The sequence below is a fragment of the Arachis ipaensis genome, chromosome B03 (assembly GCF_000816755.2).
Source record: "Arachis ipaensis cultivar K30076 chromosome B03, Araip1.1, whole genome shotgun sequence".
Taxonomy (NCBI): Eukaryota; Viridiplantae; Streptophyta; class Magnoliopsida; order Fabales; family Fabaceae; genus Arachis; species Arachis ipaensis.
The window spans coordinates 133,273,030-133,279,735 of NC_029787.2; positions in this window are offsets into that span (position 1 = coordinate 133,273,030).

The window sequence follows — 6,706 nt, forward strand, 5'->3', positions numbered from 1 at the left end:
CTAGCTAGCTAAGCTACTATACATACATTATATACATTACATTAATTACTCTGCTTAATTTTCGCTCTTGTTTGATCCAACTTAATTAACTGTAAGTCTGAAATATACAATTACTTAATTACCATCAATTTCGTTCCCAATATACTGTAAACTGTGTTAGTTCGCGTAACTAGTTAGTTATATATATATATATATCGGTTCAACTAGGTATCCTTTAAAAATCGTACAACATTCAGCCTTTTATTACAATAATTAAAAAAAAAAAGCAAACACAATTAAAAATTATGAATAGATTTATTGTCTTTTTATAATTAAATACATATTTAAAATACAATCTAAAAAAACTGAAATTTAAAATTTAAATTTTAAATTTTTGTTTCAGATTTAATATATTTAATTATTAATATATTATAATTTAAATACATATCTAAAAATCAAATTATTCAAAATTCAAAATTTTGTACAACTAGCATTTTCCTTACCTTATCTCTCTCAAAGATCCAGCCCAACGTAGCAGCCAGCCCCCAATCCCACCATCATGCATCAAACTCTTCTCCTCAGTTAAGGAATGTCGTTGCCACCGGTAGTTATAGAGAGGGTCAACTCGAAACTCTTGACCGTCGATCCTCTTCGTCTTTACGTCTTTTTTGATCTACGTCGTCTCCTCTTCAAGTGCGGTTAGTTTGAATCCTCCTCGTTGGTTAGTTTGCTCGATCCTCGTCTCTATCTAGCCGTTCCTTCCTCGTCGTTAACTTGGTTTCTCTCTTGCCAAAAAGTCTTTTTAGAGTTACTGTTGGCGGCGTCGCCATTTCTACCCTCGTCGTTAAGCCCGCCTCTATCTTCGAGCTTTAGCTTTTCTCTCTCTTTCTGAATGTCTCTCTTCTGCGGCCGTGAACTCTTCGTCGTCTCTCTTTGCCGTCGTGGAATTACAGTATTTGATTATTTTACTCTCTTTTTCTTCAATAATCAATTTAATTTTTTTATTTTGTTAATTATAATATTTCTGAGTTGCTATATTTCTTATTCTGGATTCTAGTTGCTGGACAGAATAGATTTTAGGTCCTGTGTGAAAATTTGATTAAGTGCTTATTTGGGCGCCATTAGTACTTATTTGGACGCCATTATCTTGATAATAAAATATATTTTCTCAACGAAAAAAAGATCTTTTTTATTTTTTAGTGTGTTTGTCAAATTTCTAGTAGTAAAAATAAAAGCACTAGAAAAATAAAAAAACATCTTTTTTGAGAAGCTGTAATTTACATCTTTTTTTTAAAGATAATTTTTTCTTAAAAGAAAAAGATGTTTTCCATATAATAAATAAACAAAAAAGTACTTTTATATTGTTATGCCCAAACATATAATTGATAGATAAAAAGATCTTTTTGCATGAGATATCTAAACATAAAATTACTTTTACTTTTTCATAAGATTTTTAAAAAAAGATAATTCGAAAAAAGATATTTTTTTAAAAGCTCACCCAAACAAAAGATCTTTTTTCAATGAAAAAAGATCTTTTTTATTTTTTAGTGTGTTTTACAAATTTCTAATAATAAAAGTAAAAGTACTAGAAAAATAAAAAAAATATTTTTTTGAGAAGTTACAATTTACATCTTTTTTTAAAAGATATTTTTTTCTTAAAAAAAAAGATATTTTTCACATAATAAATGAACATAAAAATATTTTTATTTTATTTTATCCAAATATAATTGATAAATAAAAAGATTTTTTTACATAAAATATCTAAACATAAAATCACTTACTTTTGTAAAAAATATTTTAAAAAAATATCATTTAATTTTTTTTTTCGAGAATAACACTCAAATAAACTTTAACTCTGTTGATTAATTTCGTTGTTGGACAAAATAGATTCTAATTGCCGCTGCTTTTTTTTTTTGCCTTATTAATTTTATGAAACCGAAATAATTTTGTTGATGGTTGATTTCAATTCACTGTTTTGTTAATTTTGATTTGAATGATTTTGGAATTTTGAGTTTTAATTCAGTTCTAATATGATAGGATACCAATGTTAATTAACTAACATATTAGGAATGAATGTGGTTTAAAAAATACCATATTTTTCTTAATTGAAATAATTAATTTTTTGGTGAATGAAATTTTGAGGAGTGAACTACCAACTTGATTTCTGTCCATTATTTTTCAGAATAACAATGCGATTCCTTAAAAAAAAAGCGATCCACTTCGATCTCTATCCTTTATTTTGTGACAGAACGTAATCTTTGTGATTGTTTTTCCGTCAATTCTGAACGAAAAATACTGTTAAAAAAATAGACAAGAATTTAATTGTCTCTAAATTAATAGTAACCCTATGATATTAGGGTTATTAATTTAGTGCAAAGATATCAAATAGAATTATTAATTTAGTTTAAAGAAATAAAAAATTAAATTTGTTATTACACAGAAAAATTTTACTATATCTCAAATAATGTGTTCATTAGTTTTCACTCTATTGTGAAAATTATGTAGATCATAATACTTTATTTTGAGTAAAATATATGTAAATTTAATTGAATTTTAATATACGTAAAATTTTAATCAATCACATTATTCTTATATTGATAAATTTTCATCGATACGTAGCCTTATGACAATATGCATTATTAATATTATTGATACTTTGAGTTTGTTGAGTTTATAAATGGTCTCCATATATATATATATATTATTTTTTATTCATTTAGTATTTTAATTTGAATAATTTATTAATTAATTTATATTTATTATAGTATATATTCAATAATTTATTGAAAAAGAATATTAATATAATGAATAAAAAATAATTTGAAAAAGATATCATTTAAAAAAAGAATAAATAAATTTCTAACCAATTTAAATTTAGAGACAATTAGATTATTGTCCATTTTTTAAATTTGACACGTCAGTATTTTTCGTTTAAAGTTGACGAAAAAACAGTCACAGAGATCGTATTGTGTCACGAAATAAAGAATATGAATTGAAATAGATTATTTTTTTTTTGAAGGATCGTGTTATCATTTTAAAAAATGAACAGAAATCAAGTTGATAATTCACTCAAATTTTGAGTGTGGCTTTATATATATGGTTATTAAGAAAGGTAAAAGAATTCTCTAATGCTATATAATTTGATTTGGTTGAGAATTGTGATTCAAATAAACGTTTTTATTTGTAGAATTTTTTTTTATGTTTATTTCTTTTATTGTGATTAGGTGTAGTCGTGTAGACTAATTTTAAAGTTTATGGTGGACAATAGAATTGAATTGTTATTTATAATGGAACAATGAGTTAAATCAATTTATTATTTGTAGTACTATGATTTCAGTTGAATTATTAAATTATTGGATCAGTTATCCAACTGATTTATTGAACAGTTCGATTTTCACAATTTTACTGAAATAACAAAAAATGTTATAATATTTCGTAAAACTACTTTTATGGAGATGGATAGTCTTCTTTTTCCTCGTAATATGTAGTCTAAGTCATCAGTCTCTTAGCTTAAGTCAAGTTGGTCAATTATGGGCAAATTTCTTTCTCAGTATTGAACATTTGTACCTTTCTAAATTCATTCGGTCAAACTCAACATTTAGTTTTTAAGTAGTTAATTACCACAAACTAATAAATCTTATTTAAGAAAAATAAAAAAGTCAAACCTGGTGTGATTCTCACATATTTTTATTTATTTCATCTCATCCTTATATTTAATAGTCATAAGCATTAATTTAAATGTGTAGGTAACATTATTGTATTAAGAATTTAAGATACATCCATAACTTGCATTTAAATAATTATATTTGAAACAAAAATATTTTTATATTATGTTCAGTGATAACTATAATACAGCTCATACTTATATACCGAGTATAGTTATAAAAATCAGACTATTAATAAAAATGTGAGGTGTCTTTCTCATATTACATGTTCTCTTTGTCGTTAAGCTATACTATTCTTTATTATTTTATATGCTAATTATCAATTATATAATAAAATCACACAATAATTTTTTTAGATATTATTTTAATTTTATATTCATTTATATTTAATTAATTATATTTTTTATTATTTATAATTATTAATATAAATATTATTAAATATGTATAAATAAAAAATATTAAATATTTTTATTAATTACAATATAATTATTTTTTTATGATTATATTATATTTATTAAAGATTCTTTATTTATATAAATAAATTAAATATAATAATTACCGATTTTCGTAATTTGTAGCATTTTTATGAAAATGCATAACATGTCACATTTTGTTTACAGAGTAAACGAATTGACTTTAAGCGTATTTTGTTTACACAGTAAACGAAATAAGCACGTGCCGTGTCGGCAACCGTATTTTATTTACTGTGAAAACGAAATACGCCTAAAATCAATTTGTTTACTCTGTAAACGAAATACGTGGAACAATAACTCGTTTACTGTGTAAACAAAATACAATATGACAAACTTGAAGTAATTATAAAAGGGTGTGCAACCCATTGTATTATTCACAACAAATTCACCTCCTCCGCCTACACCTTTTCCAAACCATTCATAATGTCTACTAGTAGTGTATATTTAGTTGTGTGTGTGTATTCCAATTGCCTAATGAGTAACGGGTCGTGTTTGAGTGTGAGAATCCAGTGCTGCTGCGCACACAGCGAGTTGCCTCGTTGTCGGAGTTGAAGAGTCTGATATTGAGAGACAGGTGGACACCATCGAGGGAACCTCTGATAGATCCAAGACACCAACAGAGGAGTACACACCGCGATGTCTGTGGTCCGGCAGTGGGCTGCATGGCAAAGGGAATGGTACGTCCATGCCAGCACCGCAGAACCCCATGACAACCTGCGACACCTCTCAAAATCATCTAGAAGCGACAGCCACCTGAGATGAACGGTGTTGTTCGATTTATCCGTCAGTAAGTAGCCCCCGATCATCAGCATGATGTAGCACCTCGCATACTGTCGCAAGGTGTCCGGATCGGATGTATCCGGCGGCATTTGTCGTAGCCGATCGCGCAGCCATGTCACCTTTAGCGAGAAAGCCTATCTCCTCTGAGCTCCCTGCTAGACAACTACAGGTGGCCTAGCTCCGAGTAAACGCTCAACCAACTCCCAAGCCCCAGTGTGGTAGTGGGCCTGGAAGTCTCGAAAGCAACCACCAACGGGATCACCATCTGCGCGCAATCTGAGGTGGTAGGCGACGTCCTGCAGGTGATCGTACACTCACCCCATGGCATGTGGAATGTGTGAGTCTCCAGTCACCAACGCTCTATGAATGCTGTGATCATCACATTGTCGAACAAGAATTAGTCTCTCAGTAGGACAACGTCTCCGAAACCAGCCTCCCTCAGATATGGGAGAATGGCATTGGGTAGTGGGACTCTGTGGCTAACTCTCCGGGGCAGAAATAGTCGTCCCAACTGGTAAACAAATAAATAAAAATGTTTACATGCGGGCTCTCGATCATGTTACTTTAAACTTAATATATAAAATTTAATATATTCTTGCATATATAATATGATATTTAATAAAAAAATAATTACATTTATTAAACGGGACATAACATAATTAAATGTGTTCGTGTACTTAGTTTAAATTTCGGTGACATAAATTACATTGGTAAAAAGTTTTCGATTTTATCATACATTATACCATACAATAAAGTAGCGTACACCAACCGAATCCCTAACTCAAAGTTCCTCTAACATCCTACAAACACGTTCGACCTACTTACAAGTACATATTGCTATAACTAGAATCTATTTAGGCACTACTTCTAAAATCAACTACGTATAGGACTAACAAGGCAACTTGTCTCAAGTACTATAAAAATAAATAATAAAATAAATAGCAACACCAACCTCAAAGTCCTCTGCTTCAGCGACATGCCATGTGGCGTTCAGTCTGTTAATGTTCGTATCGTCCGCCATAATGTTCAACTGAGCCTCCGGTTTGATCAAACAAGGATAAAATGGATAAAAAAGGTAACGTAAACAGTAACTTTTGACTTTTTCAATGGCTGTGAACAAAACCTCTTAAATAGACGTCACTGAGCTTATTTCGTTTGCAGAGTAAACGAAATAGACGCGTTGCAGAAAACGTGTGCACACGTCATAAAACCGCCTGTTTATAACCTTATTTCGTTTACATCGTTTATTCTGTAAATAAAATGTGACATGTTACGTATTTTTGTAAAAACGCTACAAATTACGAAAATCGGTAATTATTATATTTTAATTTATTTATATAAATAAAAAATCCGTTGGATTGCCGATTTGATTGTTAAATACCAGTCCCATTTAATTTAGCTTTTTTCTTGGACATGCCATTTAATTTTGCTTGTACAAACAATCACACACACCCCCACTTGATGTGCAATTTGGGCCTGATGGAAGTTATTGCTGATTGTGGGCCTCCATAAACTGATCGGGGACAACGAGATAGCAAGAAAAGCAATGTGAAACTCCCTTGTAATAAAATTTTTTGGGCTTAAGCAGAAGCCCATCTCAAGTTCTGGAACCTAAGGCTGCATTTATTTAAGACACTGAGGGAGAAGCATAAAAACATAAAATTGAGTTTAATAGATGAAACATAAATAAAAATGTTATATTAAAAAATATTAAATTAATATATTTTATATTTATTTTTTATAATTATATTTTTTATTATTATATTTATTTTTTTAATTTATTATAAAAAATATAAAATCACAAAATTT